This window comes from Phascolarctos cinereus, unplaced genomic scaffold (assembly GCF_003287225.1).
Source record: "Phascolarctos cinereus isolate Bilbo 61053 unplaced genomic scaffold, phaCin_HiC Scaffold_726;HRSCAF=1367, whole genome shotgun sequence".
In the NCBI taxonomy this organism is placed as follows: domain Eukaryota; kingdom Metazoa; phylum Chordata; class Mammalia; order Diprotodontia; family Phascolarctidae; genus Phascolarctos; species Phascolarctos cinereus.
This window is the reverse complement of record NW_027556098.1, coordinates 109,954,639-109,977,973: the sequence shown is the minus strand read 5'-3', so window position 1 is coordinate 109,977,973 and position 23,335 is coordinate 109,954,639.

Sequence of the window (23,335 nt, the reverse complement as noted above, 5' to 3'; positions counted from 1 at the left end):
GTTGTGTTCTGACCTTACAAAGATATCAGGCCTGTAGTTACTTTAAGAAACTTGTAAGTTACTTTAGGTGGGATAGAGTGATTATCTAAATTGTCTCCTACTCCTTTACACTACTGTTCTTTCTATGCCATTTCAGTAAATGCTTTTTTCTTGAGATAATTGTATCCTCTGGCTGATTAGAGTAAGGTAAATGTACTAGTGGGGGCTTTTAATAATAGTTTAAGGAATTCCAGCCCATAGATTACCTTGAACCTAGAGTAGTCTCTAATGAGTCCAATCAATGAGTCTGAATGTGTGTGTGTGTGTGTGTGTGTGTGTGTGTGTGTGTGAGAGAGAGAGAGAGAGAGAGAGAGAGAGAGAGAGAGAGAGAGAGAGAGAGAGAGAGATCTGAGAGGATACTGAGGAAGCATGGTATAGGGCACTAGATTAGGATCAGGAAGACCTGGGTTCAAATCTTACCTCAGACATTTATTAGTTATATGATTCTAGCCAAGTTATTTAACTTCTTTGTGTCTTGGTTTTCTCATATGTGAAAAATGAAGTGGCTGGAAGGGTTGAAATAGATTGCCTTAAAGGTCCTTCCATCTCTCTGCCTATGATTCTATGATCTGTAATCCTTGTTCTGTTCTCCCCCTCCCTGAATTCTCTGCAAAGCAATGTATTCTATACATATCATCATTTGATTTTGAGAATTCCTATTTTGTGTCTTTTCTTTCTATCTGGGGGTCTCTAATACAATTTCTGTAAGTACAACCACCTGTAAATGGAACATGCCAGACTAAAGATGAGCAGAGTTTGGCTTCCGAGGTAATGGAAAGTATTTTCTGAAATATAGAATAATCTAAGCCCTGTGTGGACAAAGATGAGGTGTTTGATAGAGCAGTGGCAGGAAGGGAATCTATTTCAGAATGTTCCTATTTTATGTATCTTCCAATTAGATTAGGTTCTTTTTAGTCCTTAGATAAAAGAAAAAAATTCTTAATAAGCATGGATGCGATGCATCTATCTTAATGCTTCTAATCTGACTAGCAGAGCAAAAAATTAATATCTTCCTACCTGGCTAAGAAGAAAAGCACAGAAACCAATGGGAGTAAGAAGAGGCAAAGATGAGAAACAGATTTTCTCTCTCTCTCTCTCTCTCTCTCTCTCTCTCTCTCTCTCTCCTCCGTGTATATGTAACAAATAAAGTGACAAAAATAATGTGTTCATATGCACACATATGCTCTCCATCCATTGTGGCATGGAAATTGCCTGGGTTCAATGTGTCCCTAGGAAAATTACTTAACATTTCAGTTACCGTCTCGGGTTGTGAGTTGTAGAGCACCTGCTTATCTGCGTTTGTATAGGGAGTTTCCATAGTGTGTGCTCCTTACACTAATGAAATCACAGTATGTTCAAAAAAAGAATAAGTAATAATAAATAATAGCAGCTAGCATTTATAAAATACTTTGCAAAGCACTTTACAAGTATTATCTCATTTTATCCTCAAAACAGATGGGATTGGTGCTATTATTACCTCCATTCTAGAGTTGAGGAAACTGAGGCAGACAGTAGCTAAGTGACTTGCCCAGGGTCACACAGCTAGTCAGTCTGTGAGACCATATTTGAAATTAGGTCTTCTGGACTCCAGGTACAACACTCTATTCCCTGAGTTACTCCTCCCATCCCTGCAAAAAGCAGCTGATATATTCAATAATGTCCAAAAATCTCTGAAAAGATAAACAGGATCCCTGATCTGAAATACTAAACTCTAGGCAGGAGTAGATTGCCAGAAACATACAAACAACAACAAAAAGTGCAGGTGGCAAAATTTGCTTATTGTCCAAATACAGTTGCATCAATTTTGATGTTCTGTGGTATCCATCCTTAAAATCTTAAATTTTTTCTTAAAAATTTTTCCTTTAATTTCCTTTAATTTCACCTGCAGTTAGTCTTTTGGCCACTGGACAGTAAGCTGTAACATATGGAAAGAAATGTATCTGCTTTGCCTGAAATAGTGGAACTGGAGCTTACCTTTATAACATTTAATTGGAGAGGACCACAGATGAATTTTATGAAGTAAGAGAAGGAAAGCATTCTCTTTCTCTCTCTCTCTCTCTCTCTCTCTCTCTCTCTCTCTCTCTCTCTCTCTCTCTCTCTCTCTCTCTCTCTCTCTGTGTGTGTGTGTGTGTGTGTGTGTGTGTGTGGTGTGTATGTATGTGTGACGTATAGGAAACAGGGCTTTGGGGAAGAGAGGGAATGAATGGCTTCCACCCCCAGTACAGAATAAGAGAGGCCAAGAAAGGAGATTAAAAATCAGTAAAAATAGAACTCCTCATACATCTTGTTTCCCTGTGGTGTGTTTAGATGTCTTTGGTATCAATGGGGATATGTCTGACCACTTGAGTAGTTGGCAAAACTTATGCTGACATATGTCTAGCTCCCTTTGTTTATTTCCTTGTAGCATCCCTTTGAAAATTTGGGGTGGCTTCCTCTGAATCTTTAAAACTTTGTGACTTTCTATCTCACATTATTTTGCCTTGAATTATGGCTGTGTAGGAGTATTTCTGATCCCTGTTACTTCCACACTGATTTGACAGGGATTGGGTTTTACTCATTATATCCACCACAAAGCCTAGCTCAGGATCTCCCTCGTAATAGACATGCAGTAAATAGTTGATGAATCCTCAGTTTTTTGACTGACTGAATGTCCTTCCTTTCCTTTTGTCTCTCACCTTGGTTTTTACACTGTTCCAGTTCTTGATTTGGATTCATAGCCTGTTGGGAGAGCATTCCCAAACATGTGCACACCACAAGTACAGTCAACCAGTTCTACTTCCTAGAGAATTCTCATCAGTGGAGATTAGACAAGCAATCCTGAGACCCTTGCCAGACCGAGTTCACTCCAGGATTATTTCCCCACATTTAGCAGGGAGATACAAAACAAATTTGAAGTCTCATTTGCCCAAATCAGTCCAAAACAGATTTTCTTACTTTGTTGTTTTAGTAGCTGTGTGACCCTGGGCAAGTCACTTAATCTCTGTTTGCCTTAGTTTCCTCAACTGTAAAATGGAGATAGAAATGGCATCTCTCTCTCTCCCATGTAACGCCTTATTGTAAAGGTCAAAGAAGATGACATTAGTAAAGCATTGAGTGCAGTGCCTGATACATAGTGAATGCTTAACAAATCCTTGTTCACCTTCCTTCCCCCTTTTCATACTCTTTGAAAAATCTGTCAGTCCTTGGTTTCCTTTACTTTCCTCTCACATCTCAATCTTCTTAAATGTTTGTTCTGATCTCATCCTTCAACTGAAACTGCCCTCTCCAGTTTCCAGTTATCTCTTGGTTACCAGATCTCCTGACCTCTTCCCCGTTCTCATCTTTCTCAATCTTCTGCAGAATTTGACAGTCTTGACCACCTTTGCCTCCTGGAAGTGTTTTCATAGCCTAGATCTTACTTTTCTCCTCCTTTACTGAATCTTCACCACATCACACTCACTAGCTGGGGGTTTACCCCAGGCTCTGCCTTGGGACTTCTCTTCCTTCTAAATATTTTCTCAGTTAATGATTTCATCAGTTGTCCTGCTCCCTCACTGGGATCATTGTTTCACGAGGGGCCTCAGTCATGCCTTGACTACTCATGCCTTGACTTACTCATGCCTTGGCTTACTCTCTGAACTTCTCCCCCTTGCCACACACCTTGTTCTCACATGGGAACCTTTCTCCCTTCCTCCCTATTTCCATCTCCTTTATTATATATGGGTTCTTCTCTCAGTAAAATGGAAGATTTTTGAGATTAAGGCTAGTCTTGTTTATCTGTATTGGAAATCTTAGCACTTAGCACAGTGCCTTAAGCACCTAATAAATGCTCTCTCTCTTTCTTTGTCTTTAAATCTCTCTTTCTGCTAGTTGAATTACCATCTCTGTGCAAATTATCATCCACATACATATACACACATATGTATGTAGGCACATATATGCATATCTATACACACATGCACACACATACCTACATATACATGTATGTATATACCCAGACCTAGTCTTTTTCTTGAGCTTCAGGGCCACATCATGAACTGACCATTGTACATTTTGAACTGGATGTCATGTAGGCATCTCAAATTCACCATGTCCAAAACAAAAGTCACTGTATTTTTCCCAAAACCCACTCCTCTTCTGAAACTTCACTCTTACTTTTAAGGGGACCCCATCTTTCCCATCTTAACTGCTCACTTTCACTTATCTCACCTAGCTAATTAGTTGCTAAATCTTGTCATTTCTATTTTGACATCTCTCGTTCATGTCGCCTTCTCTCTATTCCCACAGTTACCACCCTTCATCACCTCTCACCTGAACCTCTGCAGTAGCCTTCTAATTAGTCTCCCTACCTCAAACTTCTTTATACTTTAATTCATTCTCTATACAACTGCCAAAATGATTTTCTTAAAAGACAGGAATGACCATATCACTCTCCTACTCAACCTCCCCCCCCCCACTGTGGTTCCTTATTACCTTTGGAATTAAATATAAACTTGTCTTTGTGGCATTCACAGGTCTTTACAACCTATCTCCTTCCTGCATTTCTCATCTTTTTACATATTACTTCCCTTCTTGAACTCTGTGGTCCAGTTATACTGGCTTACTTGCTATTTCACACACATGAAACTCCACCTCCCATTTCTGCGCCATTCCACTGGCGACTTCACTTCCATGCACAGACTGTTCTTTCTCTTCTTCTCCAACTTTTGCAATGTCTAGTTTTCTTTGAGAGTCAACTCAAGCACCTCCTTCTTCAGTAGGTCTTTCATGGTCCCCTCAGCTGCTCCTACATTCTCCTATAACTGTTAGGACTTAAAGGAAGCCAGGAAAGCCAGTAATCAGTGATGAAGAGGGAGAAAATTTCAGGTATGTGGAACAACCAGTAAAGAGATGGAACATTTTGTTCATGGAATAACAAGGAGGCCCATGTCACTAGGTCAAAGAGTATCTGGTAGGGGATAGGGTAGAAGAAGACTAGAAGTGTGGTGGTGGTGGAGGAGGTTATTTATAAAGGTCTTTGAATATAGAAATGAGTATTTTATATTTGACCCTGTAGGCAATAGGGAACTACTAGAGTTTATGAGTAGGGGAATGACATGGTTGACCCTTTCCTCTAGAAAGGTCCCTTTAGGACCTGTACTTCAGGAAAATCACTTTGGTGCCTGAATGGAGGATGGACTGGAGTAGGGGAGAGACTTAAGGCAGGCAGATCCACCAGCAGGCTATTGTAATAGTCTAAGCATGAGGCGATGAGGGCCTGCACCAGAGTAGTGGGAGTGTCAGAGGAGAGAAGGGGATGCATCTGAGAGATGTTGCAAAGGTAAAATCAACAGACCTTGGGAAAAGGGGATGAGAGATAGTGAGGAATCAAGGATGAGACCTAGGTTTTGAGAATGAGGGGTTGGGAGGATGGTGTTGCCCTCTACCTTCCCTATAAAGAAGTTAGGATGAGAAGGGGGAGAGGATTTAGGGGGAAAGAAAATGAGTTCAGTTTTAGACAGGCTGCATTTAAAATGTCTACCAGAATCGAGTTTAAGACATCTGAAAAGTAGAGTTGGAGTTGTAAGACTGGAGGTTCAGCAAGAGGCTAGGTCAGATCTGAGAATCATAAACATAGAGATGGTAACTAAATCCATGGGAACTAATGAGATCATTCAATGAAGTAGTATAGAGAAAGAAGAGAAGAGGGTCCAGGACAGAACCTTGTGGGACACTCACCATTAGTGGGCATGCCATGGACAGATATTCAACAAAGGAGATTAAAATGGAATGGTCAGAGAGGTAGGAGATGAACCAGGAGAGAGACATGTCCTAAAAACCTAGAGAAAAGAGAGTATCAGACAGGAAAGGGTGATCAACAGTGTCAAAGACTGAAAAGAGGTACAAAAGAATGAGGACTAAGAAAAGGATTTGGCAATTAACAGATCATTGGTAACTTTGGAGAGAGCAGTTTTAGTGGAACAATGAGATCACAGATTGGATTGTAAGGTGTTAAAAAAAAGAGAGTGAGGAGACAGAAAGTGGTGGCACCTGTTTTAGAGAGCCTTTTCAAAGAGTTTAGCCACAAAAGCAGAAAGAGCTACAGGACCATAGTTAGTGGTATGGGAGGATCAAGTGAGGGTTTTTTTTTTTGAGGAGGGGGCAAGAATGGGCTTATTTGTAGGGAATAGGAAAGGAGCCAGTAGACAAGAAGAGACTGAAAATAAGTGCTAGAAGGGGCAGCTAGGTAATGCAGTGGATAGAGCACCAGCCCTGAAGTCAGGAGGACCTGAGTTCAAATCTGACCTCAGACCAAACACTTGACACTAGCTGTGTGACCCTGAGCAAGTCACTTAACCCCAACTGCCTGGAAAAAAAAAAGGATATAAGTGCTAGAGTGGGGATGACAGGGGGACAATCTGTTGGAGGAGATGGGTGGAATAGGATTGAGTGAGCAGGTAGAGGGGTTAGTCTTGGTAAGAAGTAAGATTATCTCATCATGTGAGACGGGGGTAAAGGAGGATATGAAATAAGGAAGAGGGATAAGAGGGATATCATGGTGAATGGCCTTAATTTTCTTCTGTAATACATGAGTCAAGGTTCTTACCTGAGAGGATGAAGAGAGGGGGAGTCTTGGGAGGTTTGAAGAGGATTAAAAAGTTTTAGAAAAGCCATTGTGGAGAGTCAGAGAATTGATAAGAGAAGTATAGCTGGTTTACCTAGCAGCAGAGAGGGCCCAATTGAAGTTGTATAACAGATTTGTAGTGGACCCAATAAAATGGTTGTGTGATTTCTCTGCCTTTGTTCAGCAGCACTTCTGTAGGGGTGAAGGTAGCAGATGGTGAGAGTAACACAAGGCTGAGGCTTAGCAGAGTGCAATCACTGAAATGATGAGGGGGTTAGAGATTCAAGAGAAGGTAACAGTATAGAGTTGAATTGGTTCACTTACAGGTTAAGGTGGAGAAAAGAGAAGAGAGTGGGTAGTGTAGGGGAGATGGCCTGAGAGAATTGAAGGGTCAAGTAATTGGAGGTCATAGTGTAGATGAAGAGTAGGGTTTGGTGAGGGAAGGTGGATGGTGAAGTGGGTAGTCAATAGATTATGGTCAGATAAGGAATTCTTGAACATGGGCATAGTGCATTTGTGGGCGATGGCAAAATCAAGGGTATGATCATCTTTGTATATGACTGAGGTAAGGCGGAGGAATAACTCATGGCAGTGAATAGATTGAGGAACTGAGTAGTTGGGGTGTTTTAGGGAGAGTCATCATATATGTTGAAGTCTCTTAGTATGAAGGCAAGAGTTGGAGAGGTGAGAAAAATTTGAGCCATGTACTAATCTTGTTGAGAAAGGACAGAGAATGGTCTGGAGGTCTGTAGACAACAGCTACCGGGATTTTGTTTGGCTGGTGTGAATTGCATGAATTTCAAAGGAGGAGAGTTTACTGAATGATGGCTATAGGGAGAGAACATAGAAATGGCAATAGGGAGCAAGAAGTAATCCAGCTTATCTGCCTTGAGCAATGAGGCAGGGGAAATGAGTGAAGGTACATCTAGTACCAAAAAGGGTGGCTAGGAAGGATGTATCATCAGGGAAGCCAGGTTTCAGAAATGGCTAGAAGAAGGAAGGGGTGGGAGAGGAAAGATTTAGGATGAAGGGAAGTGAAGTCTTCCTTCTCCTTGACCTTCCTTTTCCTCTTTCTTCATGGGACAGGGTAGCAGGTGATGGAAAGCCTGAGGTCAAAGGGAAAGTTGCTCCTTTGTTTACTGACTGACTGACTGATTGCTTGACCGAGAATGTGTTAGCATACCTGGGCATATCCTACTCATATTCTGTACACAGTTATGCCCTCCTCACTTCACAGTGATCTCTGAATGGAGAGCCTACCTTGTGGTTGCCAGCACTGTCCTTGGGTGTACTTATGCAAGATGCCTATTCTTTAATTCCTGGTGCTAGAACATCCTAGTCTTAGGCTTCTGATAACCTTCACAAGAAAAGCCCTGTTGGTGCCCAGCTCCCTACCTTCCCATGCAAGGTTATAGTCAGGATTTTCTGAATGAGAGAGTGTCTAAAGTTATGTGCTAGGGACCTGATGCACAGGCTCCTTAAGCAATACCATATACTCCTTTTACTTAAACCTACATATTTTATTCATGTAAACAATAAACTTAAAGTGCATAAGTAAAAATGTAACACATGTATGATATCATATTATTTGAATCTGTTAACAGGTTTCTACCCTTATTTGTAGCTACTTCTAATCACCTTATGGCACAACCATTTAGGTTGCCAATGAATGATATTATTCAGCTATGACAGAAACACAAGCAGCTATTTCATGGTCTTTAAGGCCAATTCTTTAGTTTTGGCCAGTTCCCCAGAAATTTTGAGTAACTGTCATTAGAACAGAAGCCATATGCCTTTTCCTATGATATTTCCCCACAGTCCAAGGTCCTTGAATTTGCTTGATTTCTAATTTGTTTTTAATTGACCCAGTTTTGGTTGTTGCTTACTCTCTTGAAATTCTGGAGATACTTCTGCAGCCAGGGTCACCTTAGCCATTAGGAAGCATGTAATTGGCTTTGGGTCCAAGACAGAGTCTGGAATTTCGATAAGCCACAAGTTGAACCCCCATAGCCTCTAAGGATAAAGATTTTCTCATTCTTTGCTCAATATACTATTTATCCTGCCTAATGTTCTTCTCCAGTATAAGTGATGCTTATTAGACTGAATGATGTGTGGCTTTGCATTTAATGATAGGAGAATATACTAAATTCCTCAGCAGGGGACCTAGGCCTATCTGTATATTTTCATAACTTTCATATCATTAATTTTCTTTTCTTAAAAAGCAAAAAAAAAGGATTGTTTTTATACTTTTGTATCAGATTCATTCCTGAATATAATCTCCTCCTCCCAGATCCAGCAAAATATCCATTGTAATATATAATTAAAAGGAGAGAGGGAGGGAAAAAAACAGTGCAGCAAAACCAATAAATGCTGCATCAACCATGTCTGACAGTAGCTACAATATTCTATATCCATGGTTCTTTACCTCTATAAAGAAGTGTGTGTATGTGTATGTGTGTGTGTGAGATGCATTTTCAATTTCATTTTTTTTCTTCCCATGGATAATGTCACAGTCAATGTGCATGTTGTTTTCTTGGTTTTGCTTACTTCTGTCTGCATCAGTTCATGTAAGTCTTCTCATGCCTCTCTGGATTCTCTAGATTCATTGTTTTGTTTTTCTTCAGAGTAGTAGCATTCCATCACATTTTGTACTGTCATTTGTTTGCACATTCTCCAATCGATGGACACCTACTTGGTTTCCAGTTCGTTGCTACCATAAAAAGGCTGCTATGAATTTTTTGGTGCATATGGACGCTTCTTTCTGTTTCTGACTTTCTTGAGGGTATATGCTTAGTAGGGAATCTCTGAGCCAAAAGGTACAGATATTTTATTCACTTTCTTAACGTAATTCCAGTTTGCTTTCCTGCATGTTTGAACCAAATAACCAAATATACCAACAATATATTACTATGTTTGTCTTTCTACATATATGGTCTCTCCAATGTTTTTTCAATCTTTTGTTATTGTTATCAGTTGTGTGACATGAAATCTCAGAATTACTTTGATATGTACTTTTCTTATTATTAGTAATTTGGATCAACCTTTCATGTGATTGCTAATAGTTTACAATTCTTATGTTGACACATTTTCCATTGACACCCCTCAAACCCCCGATTTCACTATGGCTATTGGCATATCAGCCTGAGAAGTAACATGATGTAGCAGAAAAAGTTTTGGGCTTGTAGTCTGGAGAAGTCAGTGTTCAAATTCTGCCTCTAACTCTCACAAGCTTTGTAACTTTGGCCATACCATAACTTCTCTGATTGTCAGTTTTTTTCATCCATAAAATGGGGAAAATAATGACTATAACATCTACCTCACAGGGCTGTTTTGATGATCAAATGAGATAATATTTGAAAACAAATGGTGTTATAGAAATGTTGGCTATCATTGGTTGGGAACTGTAAATTTCATGCCTTCCACCAGTACAGAGTGGCAACTGGTCTTTAATTTATGTTATAGTTTCAGAGAGTTGCCTGAGAATACTGAGGGTAAGAAAGATTTACCAATAGCCACACCGCTAGTATGTATTAGAGGCACACTTGAACCTAAGTCTTCCTGACAATTATACCTACAAATTATTAGCATCACTATATATCTAAGATAGTCAGGCACAGAAGACCATTCCCAAGGCAAAGGATTTCAAATTTTATTCTATCACATCACCTTTTGTATTTTGTATGAGAAATCCCAAGCAACTTTCCATTTTTCTAGCCTGTGGAAACAGGCAAATCCACAGTTCTTGACTGGTATATTATAACCCAGATGTAGCAAAAATGTGGCCTTAGTCCTGAAGTCTTGGTCATATATAACCTGTTATTTTTTCCTCAGAGTGAATTTGGTCAGCTCTGGGTTGGCTCTATGTCAATATGATATTTGTTTGGTCTTCCAAGATTGTGTGAGACAATGAAGATGTATTTCTGTGGTATAGTTGCATTTAAAAACTGTTCCGTTCTGTTTAAAATATTTTCAAATGCACAGAAAAGAGGCAAAATCTTTTTAAGAATTTAGGTTTTGGGAAAAAAAAACCCACCAAAAATGTAGAGTTGAGTTAATTAGTAATCATTAGTATTCTATGGAAAGAGTTCTCACACTGAAAGTAAACTTCAAAGGAATAAGGAGTGAGTGGGTGGGTGACTGACAGCATGGCCTTACAGGTAATCATATGCTAATTGGAGGGAACGATCTTGGGATTGAAGGGCCATCTTGTGAAGACTGGGGAGAAAGTGATTGGGTATTTTTTTTCCTCAGCTTTTTTTTTTTTTTTGCTTCTAATCGGAGCAGAAAGATCAAGGCTGAAAGAACATTTTGGAATGCCAACTGGGAAGTCAGAAGCCAAAGGCAGATTTTCCCTTCCCAGGCTGTATAATTAGAGCTAGCTACAAGGGGCTACTTTCTGATAATCAAACAGAAGAATTTCTGGTGTTATCTGAAGTGCTTGCATTTGAAGCAGGTCAGGACATTCTGTTTAGAGTGCACCATACTCAAGTGGAAAATTTTGAAGTTTTGCTAAGTCATCCTGTAGCCTAAAGTGACTAAAGCAAGGATATAGGAGGCAAGATTATATTCATATCTTAGATGCCAAAGCAGTATTAGAAGCAAGGAGAGGAATTCTGAATTGATCCAATCCATAGTGTGGGAAGTAGAAAATAAAACTAAGATTGAGGTAGGTGGTAATTAGAAGTATGATTAAAGAGAGAAGCAACTGGCCAGTGCCTAAGTGTTAATATTTCTTTAAAACTTACTTCATATCATATTTTTGTTTACTCTTAGGATAGAATTTAACCAATATTTACACTATTTTAATAAAGAGAAATATTTTTATAGAAAAACACAAATGGCAAGTTTATGTTAAAGCTTTGAGCAGCCTGTTAGCCATATTTGAAGTGTTCGTTCATTAGATTTATTCTATTATCTACCTGTTGGCAGCTACCTTAATCTTAGGCATAATAACCTAAGACTAACTAGCCAACTTCTTGAGATAATTTCTTGCCAATTCATCCCTTTAAAGTTTTTATACATACCTACATATATACACACAACATACACACATATACATATATTTATATACTTCCACATACATAGATATGCATATACACACCCACAAGCTCAAAGGCAAATGACCTTATCTAGCCATCTTATCCATCCGGATGACTTCTTAGTATTCTAATATTAAAGTTGGTTCTCTGGCTGCCTTTCATCTAGCCTTAATTTGACTATACTTTATCAATATTCTTGGTTGAATTCTTATTGTATCTAATACTTAAAATCTTGAATCCTTATACCCTATACGTTATTTATTCTGTGTCATATGATCAAGAAGATGGAGAACTGGACATTTTCTCCAGTTATCCCCAACTCTTAAAACTCTGCCAAATAAGAATTACTTGCAAGAGGTAAAGTAATCTGGACTGCCTCTGGAGACCAAAATACCAAGAAGTCTTGTAAACTAACAAAAGTAACAACAGAGGAAGGCTAATCTCTAATCCCTAATGCGCTCAGCACCCTCTTCTCAGTAGCCCCCAAACTCTGTCATGGCAGCATGATTTATCTAACAGACTTGTGCTGTGAGATCAACTCAGCAATTTCTTTGCTGCTGCTAGTTTCTGTTAGCACATTCTGCTCCTGCCCTTACCCCACCATTCTGTATCAACAAGTAGCAGAATCAACTCTCCTCACCCCTCCTGCCCCCACAAAGAGGAGGAAAGGTATAAGAAAGGAGAAATGAATGCTGCTTATGGTACTGCATGGTACAGGTATGATACACACCCACACCCACACACACACCCACACACACATACACACATTTTATAGGGAGACTGATATCCATTTGGAGCCAATTCTATCAAACCAGAATTCACATGGAGCAGGAACTGAGGCTGGTAAAAACTGAATTCCCTAAGGTGGGAGAAGGCTCAGACAGCTTTGATGTCTAATTCTAGGAGTCACTATCAAAATGGAAAAGTCAGAAAGTGAGAAATAGGGTAATATAAAGAAAAAAAGACTGGAATTTCCAAAGACCTCAAGAGGAAGAAAATTCAGTTAATTATCTTGAACACAAGCCGATAAATCAACAGGGAAAATCATAAAACACAAGGGAAGGTGGCCGTGAGGACATCTGAATAACTCCAAGTATCTCTAAATGAATATTTTAGGTTCAAAGGACCATTGAACCAATATCTGATGAGGCAGAAGGCTCTATTGACTCCCAAGAGAGAATAAAATGGCAGCAGGATGTTCCTGAATGGTTCAAGAGAGAAATAAGAATAATGAAGGCAGAATTTATGGTCATTACAGTAGAACTAATTGATGTCATAGAAAAAATTGAATCTAATTCTGTCTCAGGAAGTGGAAGATAGAACAACTGGTTGGAAATAAAAATATATAGAGGTAATGGACATTTAAAAGTAATAGCATTAAAATAAAATTATTTCTGTAAAAGTGAAACATATTGATCTCAAAGACAAGATGCATAGAGACAACTTAAGAAATCACAGGTCTCTCAGAAGAGCAAAACAAATAAAAAACCAAACCAAACCCTGAACAACAGAATGCAAGGAATATTACAAGAAAACTAGCCAGGACTTATGAATACAGAAAACAAAACACAAATTAAAATCAGGTACAGGTCACCTCCAGAAAATCACAACAGCAACAAGAACAAACTATGCTGCAAATTCCAAAGTGTGTAGCAGTTAGATTTTACAGTGTCAATCAACAATGAACAATAAATTGCACAACTGAGTAGGGAGAAAAACCTTCAAATATAAAGGAAGAGAAATTAAAACAACAGAAGACTATACTGCACTACCAGAAACTATAGAAAGGAACGAAATAATATATTCCACAAAAACAAAAGAGCTCAAGATACAATCCAGGGTGACATATTCTGCAAACCTGTATCTAATCACCAAGGGAAAAAAAGTGGACATCCAGTAAAAGAGAGATATTTGAGGAATTCAATAAAAAAAAATCAACAGATTTTTTTTTTGTTTTGCAAACACCCCAAACAACAAGAACATAAGAAATTACTCCATCACCAGAGACTATGGAAAAGGAAGAAAAAAAAACCCCAGAAAGCGAAAAGTGTGGGTTAAAAAACACAACCAGCACTTTAAACCATTGTTATTGTTGTTGTGAGTTCTATCTTTCAAATTGCTCCAAAAACTTTTGAGTTTTTTGACATTGTTCTAGAATTGATAAGGTATAGAATATCCTATATATCTATAGCCATGTTATAATAGAAAAAGTAAGTAAAATTTCAACTAAAATATTGATTATCAAATTTTATATTACCATTTAAGCATTAATCTAAATTCAAATAAGGTAAGCTTTATTGCAGTCCAGTGAGACTTTACATCTCTCTATTATAGAAATATTTTTTTTCTCACACAAGAAAAGGCTAGAGACCTAATTTGAGACAACCTGAGATAGAAGGACAGCAAAGGAAACATTGGAGAAACAAGGATATAATTTGGTCTCTTACAAGAGGGTCTTGAGTATAATAATCTTCGATTAGCCTCCACAATAGGAGAGAGATGGGGGTTGATGATACTTTAAGAGGAATTTGCCCTCAGGATTTGGCATACCTAGGTTATACTAAGTCTAAAGGATAAGATTCAGGTTATACTAAACTCTACAATCTTCTCATAATTAGATATTATGGCCTGGGTTCTGTCTTGCACAAAGTATTGCTACTCAGCAGTGTGAGTCAAGGGTGGGACCTCCAGCAGATGTATCTGACTTTTTCCTACCTCTGTTATCAGACAAGGAGGTGCTAGAGATAAGCTGTCAAGGCTTGGTTTAGTACAATATGGGGACAGGAATTCCCTGCACAGAATTTTCCAGATATGGAAGGCTCCTCCCTCCCTTCCTTCTTTCCTTCCTTCTTTCCATCCCTGGAACATAATTTCCTTTATCTGTCTCTCCTCCTCTCTGTGCACCTCCCCTCCCCTCTGCCCCCCAGCGTGTATGTGTGTTGTGTGAAAGGAAAAAAATGTTAATGACAACTTTTAAGTCAACAGCATTATTTTGGTAATTCAATATCTGCAAAGTATACATGTTAATGCATAATTTATACACAAACGCAAATCTAATATGGATTTTTAGTTCTTGGAGAGTGAAGCATATAGCTATACAGTTCTTTAACATGCCTTAGGTGATCAAAAACTTACTTCGTTTTCTTAATAGTTAGTAGGAGGGAAACTCAGGTAGCTTTTGTATTCCATTTCTATATGGAAAATTTTGGGAAAGAGCAGGAAGGGAGATTGAATGGGAGGGAGGATGTTGTAAGCCAGAGCTCTCCTACACAGAGAGTTAGTACAGTTTTAGTCAACAAGCCCTCTCATCCCCCAAGAGCTTAGGGTCATACTCCCCAAATCCCAAACTTCCTTTGATAAATTCTGCTGTGTACCTATACTCCCTTCATCCAGGTAAACATACAATACAATACAATATGGTACAAAAAACACTTTTTCATTTCCTAATACATGCACTCTGTTAAGTCTAGTGATACAAATTTTAAAAAGACAGTCTCTGTTTTCAGGGAGCTTACATTCTAATGGGGGAGGGAGGCAATACACAAAAGGAAGAAGCTTAAAAGTGAGGAATGGGACAGAGAGTATTGGGGAAAGACATCACGATGAAGATAGTGGTGGTGGTGTTGAATGAAACCAAGCAGTCAGCTGGTGGGAAATGAGGAATTGGCTGGTTTCAGGGACCTCATTAAAGGCTTTAAAGGGACCTCATTAAAGGCTTTGCCTTTCATCCCTCCAATCAGGGGCAAAGGCAACTGAGGTACTGACATATGAGTACCAAAGTTAAAGCAATATCTATGGTGATGAGCTTTTCTTATAAGGGGAGATGGGAATGATGAAGGTTGAGTTGAAACCAAGTAGTTAGCTGGTGTTTCCTTGGAAAATATAACAAATCAAGCCATCAACAGACACTAATACCTTGGTGCAAATTAGTTATCAAATTAGCTGGTTGAGAGAGAGCTAGGCAGAGAAGATGAAAGTTCTGACTGAGAAAAGAGAGGAAGGATCATTTTGGAGCAAGGAATGCTGCAAAGGGCAGCCAATTGGGATGAGAGGAGTTAGAGTCAGAGAGAGAAAGAGGAGGAGGTAGGTAAAAGAGGAAACTGAAGTTGGAGGAGAAGAAAAGAGACAGAAAGGAGAAAGTCCTGATGACTCTGAAGCCATATCAAGTTAATAGGAAAAGTATCCTTAGCTGACCTTAGGATTAAGGAGACGTATGTGGGTATGCATTCATGTGTGCATGTGTGAATGTGAATGTGTGTGTGTGTGTGTGTGGTGTGTGTGTGTTTTAAGATACTAGGTTTATCTTCTTTCCTCTTGGGTTTTCATCATGGCAGCTGGGTTAGATTACAATAGGCAGCATGTATACATGGTAGTATTGCTGGTAGTAAGTTATGGGAACATCTAAGGCTATCTTCACCATCTTTGGCTCTTTCAGCACTTGGTGCAGCTATGGCTGAGATGGTAGAGGAGATGGACGCCATGTCATTATTCTCCTTCCGTGACATTCAGCTATTGGGCTGCTGCTTTTCAGTGAATCAAAGGGAAATGGATGCCAAAACAGAGCCATGGCTGCCCCTGAGTATGATAGCCATGATAATGATGACGTCTCAGTTGGAAAGAAGCTTAGAAGTCATGTTAGTCTCATTGTTGAGAACAGTAGCAATCTATGTAGCAAGGTCAGGAGTGAATACTTTGGAGGTAGTACATGTTTAAGATAGGTAGCTAACTAGTGCAGTGGATAGAGCACTAGGCCTGGAGTCAGGAAGATCTAAGGTCAAATCAGGGCTCAGACACTTACTAGCTATGTGATCTTGGGCAAGTCACTTAACCCTTTTTTGCCTCAGTTTCCTCATCTGTAAAATGAGCTGGAGAAGGAAACCACTCCAGTATCTGTGCCAAGAAAACCTCAAATGGGGTAATGAAGAGTCAGACACGACTGAAAACAACTGAATAACAACAACAATAAACATGGTTAAGGTATAAGAAGAGGAGATGGTTGCTGAGGATATGAGCAGCTCTATTGTGCAAGAGACAGATGATACCATGGCCCTGATCCCAGTCTGTGAGTAATTACAGTGCATGGTGTCACTTCTCTGGAAAAACAAGCAAATAAACCAAAAGCAAGGATAAAATACCTTTTACCCCATCTACAATCTTCTGATAAGGGGAAAGAGGCCCAAGACAAGTCTCTATCAGGAAAGTTTTTGCTGATGGGGCATGGGTAAGGTGTTCTTAAGATGCAGGGTAAATTCAGCTTAGCGAATGCTCTATCCAGGCTTTCCAAAACCCCTTTGATTACCTCCCTGTACTTGGAGCTGTCCCTGAAAAAAAAATCCAATTTGGTGTATTTTATGGGTTTTATTATAGCGCTGTTTATTCTCCATTCCAGATAACTAAAGCCAGTGTTAAATAATGCAGGCTCTAAAACTGCACAGCTCAGATCCAAACAGTTTCTGTGTGCTCTGTTCTTAGGGGAGTGAGAAAGGGGAAGGGGGTGGTGGCTGTATGATTCTACTTGAGCCTTCAGCCATGCTGGGGGGTAGCACAGCCAATACCTGTGGGGAGTGAAGTTTCTTTAATGCGCGCGCACACACGCACACACACACACACACACACACACACACACACACACACACACACACACACAAAATGAATCCCTTTAAGCAAATAGCATAAACAGAAATAAAATGCAGCGTCAGTAGATTTGGGTAATAATCCTTCACAAGCCATGAATTTATTAAGCCTTGGGGTGGGGAAATGAAGAAGGAACAGTGTGGATCAGTTGCCACAAGTTTAATTAGATAGAGTCATTTTTATGAGGTTTCCAACCAAATCCCCTATTTTTGTGGTGGCTGCAAAAAGAAGGTGTGGGTTCTCTGACCTCTGAGCTCAAGCTCAGGAACCAAGCTTGTTCCATGGATGAGATGGACTTGGGCTCCATTTTGGGTGCCATGCTTTAAGAAGGATATTGACAAACTCTGATCTTCATAGGAAGTCAGCAAAGCTTGTGAAGGTTCTGGTGAGCATGTGATTTGAGAACCGGTTGAGGGAACTAGAGATGATTAAGCTGGTGAAGAGAAGACAGGGGGCAGGGAGTGGGGGAAATTAAAGCTGTCTTTAAACACATTGGAAGGTCCTTCACTTAGAAGGGAGTAGACATTAATCAATCAACAACAATTTATTAAGTGCTTATTGTGCTGAAGTGCCGGGGCATACAATGATAAATAAAGACAGTCCCTTCCCTGAAAGAGTTTACATTCAAATGGACATTCAGAGAGCAGAACTAGGGCCAACAGGAGGGAAATTATAGGGAGAAAGATTTTGGCTTCCTATGTAGGAGGAAACTTTCTAAAAAATTATTGTTGTGGTAGTGGTGTGTGTGAGTTTTGTGACCCCATTTGATGTTTTCTTGGCAAAGATACTGCGGTGATTTGTCAAATTTTATAGATGGGGAAACCGAGGCAAACAGTTAAAAAAGTGACTCCCCCAGGGTCACATAGCTAGTAAGTGTCTGAGGTCAGATTTGAACTCAGGAAAACGATTCTTTCTAACTCCAAGCTCAGCACTTTATCCACTACCCCACTCAGCTGACTATAGGTGAAATGGGCTTCCTTGTTTAATAGTGACCACCCCAGAGCTGGTCACACCAAAGGTTGTCAGGAAGGTAGTAGAAGTGATTCAGTGTGGAACAGTAGAAAGACTCTGGATTGATTCAGAGGATCTGAGTTTACATTCAACTCTGATTTCATTTTTATCCCTGTGACTTTGGCCAAGTCACTTAACTTCCATCCCTTGGCCTCAGTTTCCACATCCATAAAATAAGGGAGTGGTTGTAGTTGCCCTCTCAGTTCCCTTCCAGCTCTGGAGCTGTGATTTCTGTTTTAGGTCAGATGCTGGACTAGCTCACTTCCAAGGTAATTTTATACATAAGGGTTTTATTTTAGGTGACTGGTGAACAATATTCTGATGGACTTTTGTTAGATAGTGAGCTGCCTGTCACTGGAGGTATTCAAAACAGAGGTAGGCTAGAGTATGGAGGGCAGCATGGAAAAAGTAGTGGCTCTGGGGTCAGAGAAGCATGGCTGAATTGCTTCCGACTTTTACTAGCTTGTGATGCTGTGTTAATCCGTGGGAGAAGAAAATGGCAAATCACTCCAGGATCTTTGCCAAGAAAACTCCATGGACACTTTGGGGTCACAAAGAATCAGATATGATTGAACAACAAAAAACTTGGCATAGAAGTATTTATATATTTTGGCTTTCTGTCACTTTTCATGCCTGTTATATGTGTTATTAGATGACTAAAGCTAGAAGTCAGTAGGCAGCTATGTGGCACAATCGGTTTGGGCTTGAAAACATCTGTATGAGTTCAAATCCAACCTTAGAGGCTACTAGCTATATGACCCTGGGCAAGTCACTTAACTCTGTTTGCCTCAGTTTCCTCATGGAATGACCTGGAGAAGGAAATGGCAAACCACTCCAGTATCTTTGCCAAGGAAACCCCAAATAAGGTCATAGAGAGTTGGACACAACTGAAATGACTCAACAACAATAATAACAGAAGTCAATGTTAACAGGCGCTTATAAATGCTTGTTTCAGTAGTGTAAGCATTTAATAACATCTCTTATGGGCCAGAAAATGTGCTAAATGCTGGGGATATAAAGAAAGGCAAAAAACTAATAGTTCCTGTTCTAGAGGAGAACTGTCTAAGGGGGGGAGGAAGACTATATGCAAACAACTATGGACAAACAAGATATATAAAGAAAAAATTTTAGATGATCTTAGGACATTAAATGGGATTTGGAGAGACTTCTTATGGGAGATGAGATTTTAGGTGGGATCTGAAGAAAATTAGGGAACCCAGGAGGCAGAGATGAGGAGGAAGAACAGTCTAGGCAAGGGGCCAATGAAAATGCAGAGTCAAGAGATGGAGTGTCTTGTTCATAAGGAGGCCAATGCCTCTGTATGGTAGAACTTGTGGAGGGGAATTAGAAGTAAGAAGTTGGAAAGATAGGAAGGAACCAGGTTATGAAGATCTTTTAAAGCCAAACAGGTTTTTATATTTGATTCTGGAGGTAATAGGGAGCCTTTGGAGATAATTAAATGAGGGTAGTGGTGATATGATTAGGCATCAACTTTTGGAAGATCATTTTGACAGCTGACTAGAGGATAGACTGGAATGGGGAGAGACTTGGGGCAGAGACAAGGCCATTTCAGTAGTCCAGGGACGAGGTGATAAGGTCTGCATGGGGCGTGACAGCATGATGACATGGAATTCCTCCCTTCAGTCTATTCCCAAAACATCCTTCATTTTCTCTTGTCAGGCAGCATCAGGATCCCAGGCTCCTCTCCATCAATCATATCATTATAATAAGCTGTAGTATGCACAGTGGCCCACCCCAGTAAACCATCTCAGCAGAAGCGCTAACCCAGGGTGAGGGTAACTGAGAGACCTCAAACCTGTCAATCAGTTTGGGGGGGTATCTACCCCAAGCATGTGAAGACTTTCCCCAATAGAACAGGCAGATAAGAACAATTTGTTTCAGTGGCCATGAAGGTGGCTGACACACATGAAGGTGGCATGGTGGAGCACTGAGAGCATTATCAAAGATGTCAAAGTTATCCATTGCATCCTGGGACATCACCAGTCATCCTGACTTTTTGTCTTGCTGCTGGATTTTGATGACTCTGGAAGAGAGAGTGAGGCTGATGACTTTGTACAACTCTGCCTCACTTAAGTCTAATTCAAGCAGGAGTCAAGACAGCATCCCATGATATCACTGGTCCTCTTTGAAAATGAAAGACAAATAACAACACTTAGAATAACTGACATGTATGTGTTGCTTTAAAATGACCAAGCATGATTTCAGTGGGCTGATGAAGCATGCTACCTACCTCCTGACAGAGATTATGGACTCAAGATGCAGAATAAGGTATCCATTCTCTGGTGTGGGTATTTGGGAGAAGCCAGTGTGGGAATTTGTTTTGCTTAAACATGTGTATTTATTACAAGGGGTGTGCTTTTCTCTTCTTTCCTACACTGCCAATTTTTGGGATGGAATAGGAAGAAGATGGGGGCTAGGGATGCAGTAGGCAAAGAAAAGAGAGGAAAAGATAATAAACAGAAGACATTGAATCACTCAAAAAATGCGTGGAAGAGAACAGAAGGAAAGCCAGAAAGAATCACAGATAAACAGGATAGCTTTGAAAATTGCAGACTAAATTTATTGTATATTTATAAAGAAAAGTGAGCTGGGAAAATAGTTGTACAAGTTTTATATGCAATACTCTTTTTCTCTTCTACTATGAAATGCTCATTGTATTTCATGTTTTTTAAGTTCAGAATTTTTAAAAATGTCACCAGCACCCCTCCCAATACAGAGCAATTTAGATACAGAAGCAACTTTCAGAGTGCTTTCTTAATACTATTTCACTTGATCCTCTCAACAATTCTGGGAGGTAGGTACTAGATTATCCCCATTTTATAGATGGAAAAACTAACTCTCAAATAACAGAACTACCTGCCCATGGTCACGTAGTTTCTAAGTGTCTGATTTCTGGTCCAGCACTCTTATCTCTTACATCATGCTTCTTCTGTACCATAAGGCCTGTGCTGGTATACCTGTCTACCCCATTATACCCATGCATGTCATGCCTGTGCAATTCTAAAGTCCCTGTTTGCCTCCTGTTACCACAAGCAAGTGGAAATGACTCTGTGTGTTACTTTATAGTGGCTATTTTTCATCGTTATTCATTCAGACCCAAATACTCATTTTGAAAGGAAAAAAAACTATTTTGTGCAGAGTTCCCAGCTTTGGGTTAATGCTTCTTTAATAAGCCTTGGAGTTATAATAACAAAATGCGTAATCGTGATCCTTGGCACTAATTGCATTTCTGAACATTGGGGAGATAGTTGATTAGTTAGACACTAGAACAGAAATTGGTATTCCCTGAAGGACACATTTTTTTTGTGTGTTTGTTATTCTCTTTTCCCTAACAGCAATGTGCACCCAGGGCAGGACTGAAAGGCTCCCTAAGTGCTTAGACCTTCCACTGTCCCTCATCATGGGAAATGGAAGGTGGAGGTGTTAATTATTCATCATAAAAACTCTCCTCAGCTGCTGTAATCAGGTTAATTAATAGCTCACCTGCATTGAAGATCTACAATTGTCAGGCCTAGGTGGTAGCAGCGAACAGAGGCATCGTGGGGGAGTGAACAGAGTGCTGGGCTTGGGGCCAGGAAGACCTGGGTTTGAATCCTGTCTAAGACACTTCCTAGTTGTATCACCCTAGGTAAGTCACAGCCTCTTTTAGTCTCAGTTTCCAGATCTGTTCTGACCTAAAATAGGCCAAAACTAGTACCCCCTTCACAGGCTTGCTGTGAAGATTGAATGCAATGTAAATCAGCCATTGATAATCATCATTTATTAAGCAACAAAGTATGTGCTAGGTATTGTGCTGGGATACAGAATTGCGATCAAAGGCCCTATCCCGAAAGGGCTTACATTCTAATGTGGGAGACAACATGTACACATATTAGTAGAGTGTGTACAAAAAAGCACACATGAGATTTTTCTTCTTTTTGTTGGAGGGTGTATGGAGAGGCACTGGCATCTGGGGTATTCCAGGGCGTCCTACTGGAGGTGGCGTCTGAGCTGAGCTTTGAAGTAAATTCAGGCTTCTAAGAGGGGAAAGTCAGATGAGAATGCAGCCCAAGCATGGGAGATAGATGGTACGAAGGGAGAGATGGGAGAGAATGTCCTGTGTGAGGAACAAAAGAGGAACTGTTTGTCCGATGATCAGGTTCCTGAAGGGGAGTAATGTATAATAAAGCTGAAAAGGAAGGCTGGGACCAGGTTGTAAAGGACTTTAAATGCCAAATAGAGGAGTTTGAGTCTGATCCTAGAAGTAACAGGGAACCATTTTCCATAATGCATGTAAATTCCCTTGCAAACATCAGAGTGGTACATGGATGTCAGCTATCATTATGTTTATTAGCGTAGGGCTCATAAGAAGCAATACTTCCTTCTGCCTACACTTATTCCACAACAGGAGCCAGATGGACAGCATGCATCTGATTAATGTCCAAGCTGGTCTCTCCACTATGTGAGAGAGTCACTTCTTTGGCTCTTTCAGGAGATCTATGATTTCACCTGTGTGGGCATGCCCTCCTGGGATAGAGAGAACCCTTCTGTCAGCCCCTAGTTAGCTGGTTCTTTACGGAGTCAGTGTTGGCCAACATTTCTGGTGATGAGCCTCTTCAAACTCAGCTCCCTCGGACCTCAGGTGTCAGAGTTTGTCATTGGGCCCAAGCTGGAAACCTTCCAACCTGTTAGGACAAGCTAGAGTTTGTACTGCATATTGCTGGCAGAGTGCAACTGTCAGGGTACCCCAGAGTCACTACTGGGGCATCAGAGCAGGATTTTAGCTGGAAAAGTGCTACATCCCTCAATCCTAGCCAAGAAAGTTTGCCTACTTAAGCCTGGGAGTTCCTGAGTTGAGGAATAGCAAAGAGGGGGCACTTTCTCCAATTGCTGAGTGGGAGGACTGCAAAGCTAGTCTGAGTTCTTCCCTTCCTCTTCCTGCTGCTTTTGTTCTCGGTGCTAATTCCCTTTTGAAGAGCTGATATTTAATTCAACAGCCCCCTGCTGGGCCTGGGCCTGTGATAGAAGT